Source organism: Xyrauchen texanus, chromosome 43 (genome assembly GCF_025860055.1).
Source record: "Xyrauchen texanus isolate HMW12.3.18 chromosome 43, RBS_HiC_50CHRs, whole genome shotgun sequence".
NCBI lineage: Eukaryota > Metazoa > Chordata > Actinopteri > Cypriniformes > Catostomidae > Xyrauchen > Xyrauchen texanus.
In genome coordinates this window covers 17,213,054-17,215,767 of record NC_068318.1, presented here as the reverse complement: position 1 = coordinate 17,215,767, position 2,714 = coordinate 17,213,054, and positions in this window count along the sequence as shown.

Here is a 2,714-nt window from a genome sequence, read left to right as displayed (position 1 = left end):
TCATAAAGGTTCTGATTTGTTGTTGCTGTAGTAACCGAAGCATGAGCTGTTAAGAAGTGGTGGTGGCGTAGTGGGCTAAAGTACATAACTTGTAAACAGAAGGTTGCTGGTTCGATCCCCGCAGCCACCACCATTGTGTCCTTGAGCATGGCACTTAACTCCAGGTCCCGGGGGATTGTCCCTGTAATAAGGGCACACTCTAAGTCACTTTGGATAAAAGTGTCTGCCAAATGCATAAATGTAAATGTAAAGGCACAACCCTCTTCTGGAAAGGGGGTGGGGAGCAGCAGCTTATTTGCATTTAAAGAGACACACACAAAATCACCATGTTTTTGAATCCACCCAAAAATAGCCATTTATAATAAATGATCCGTGGGGTATTTTGCGCTGAAACTTCACTGACACATTCTGGAGACAGCTGAGACATATTACATCTTGTAAAAAGGGGCATAATAGGTCTCCTTTAAAGCGAACTAAAGTGATCAATGGAAAGGAGGAGGCAAGAACCGGCTTTTCAATATAAATAATAGTTTAATGATAAATTAAAACAGAAGACACAAACACACACATGATGAACATGTCCATAAATGATCTCTCTCTCCCTCACGATCCCCTGCAGTCAACATTTATCCTTCACAGAGGATTAATTAGCCTAATACGGGACCGGGTGTGTAGATCACGACCCGGCCCCACCCTCCGCCCTGCCACACAGACAAACTACACTCAAGCGACTCTTTTAAAAATGTAATTAGATGCACTACAAGCTACGCAAAAAGGTAGCAAACTACATTGTAGCTATTTGAGGGAGCAATATCTTTTAAAACAACTATTAGATGGTATAATTTATAATTAAAGCTGAGCCACATTTTTCTTGCACAAAAGCAATGATCTCAGTAAGGTTGACACTATTAAATTTGACACCACACATTTCAATTTAATGCAACTAAGTAAACTCTGCAATAATATAACTTGGCGAAAATAGTATTGAGCAGTGGTGTTAATATTAGTTAATATAACTAAATGTTTTGCTATAACATAGAATACTTAAAATGTTCTGGATCTCGAATCACTCAAACCATTTTTTCTTTTTAGAATTGGTTCATTTATATAAACTCTCAATGAACTGAGACACTGATCAGACTTTCCAACGTATAGAGGACAGTTTAGAAGAGAGTGTTTAACAATTGCTTCAGTTCAGTTTACTGTAAATCTGTGTTTACCATGAAGCACAATTTTTACATTTAAATCAAATTTTTGTTGTATTTGTTTGTGCTTCACAACCACTAGTTTTTGGAAAAGTAGTTAATTTCTGGAAAAAGCAACACAATTTTGAAAACACCTAAGCTATTTTTACACTATTTACAATTGAACTTAAGTTACTTTAATCATTGCTACTTTTAATTAAAAGGGTAGTTCAATCAAAAAAGACAAATCTGTCATCATAACTCACTTATGCTGTTCCAAGCCCATCTGACTATCTTCCATGGAATACAAAAGAAGAACTGACACTCACAGCCTCAATGAACAATCTCATTTTTTGCACCCCTTCCCATTCAGTGAGAATTAATGTCGACAGAAGCAGTCTCTAAAACTCTGCCTAACATCTTTTGTATTAGACACAAGAAAACCATACAGGATTGGAATGACATTAACCCTTTAATTACTCTCCAAAGCAAATGTATTCCCAGTATCTCATTTATTTTCAGGTAAATTTGCCTTCTTTCTTGGTCTCTTTCACATTCCTCTTTCTTCTTTCACTCTTGCACTTACACAAACAATCACATGCAGACACACAACTGTTGTAAACATGAAAACGTTTCTCAAGGCAGCAGTGTTCCTGTGCATCAGTAGGAGAAGTGCTTTGTGGGTTGAGACTCAAGCAGCATGTTCTTGTAAACAGGACATTAATGATGGACTCTGATGAGAGCAGGTTTGTGTTATTCCTGTGACTCATGGGTCTTCTGCTCCTCTTTGCATGCTGCGTGAATGGGCTTGGCCTAGAGCTGACTCGTAAGTGGGGGATGTACATTAGAGAAAAAGAAGAACGCAGATGGAAGGAGAGAGAATGTGTATTTGTGAGAATGTATGTGTATGTGTAAGATTAAGAAAAAGGATGAGAAAAAGGAAAAGTGGAAAGCTTAGTAAACTAATTCAACTGAATTTAGCACACTGAAATGTAATTAAACGGACAGTTAAACAAAAACTGATATCATCATTTATTTAACCTCATGCTGTTCCAAACACTTAACTCTTTCCCCGCCAGCGTTTTAAAAAAAAAGTTGCCAGCCACCGCCAGGGTTTTTGACGATTTTCGCTAAACTTTAATGGCCCGCAGAATATTTTCTTCCATGAATATATGAAGGTGCTATATATCACAATAAAGATCTGAGCCTCTGCTTTTAGGCAAAAAAACGATTTTATTTTATCTTCATTTGTTCTTTGACTTGAACAGAGGTCGGTTTTGTCAAAAAACAACATTTCAGACAAAAAGCTGATAAAAAGGCATGTTTATGTCTGATATTTTGAGCTTCTCAGTACTCCACTTCTTCATGTTTGAGACGATCGCAGTCTGTTTCTTTGATCAAAGAGTTGCGTACTCTTTCAAAACATGCGGAGGTGTCTTCCTTACCGTATAACACCTAAAACACGGAAACCCGGAAAATTCCGTGTTTGGCGGGGAAGCGTTTTTTCATAAAACACGGAAAATTCCGTGT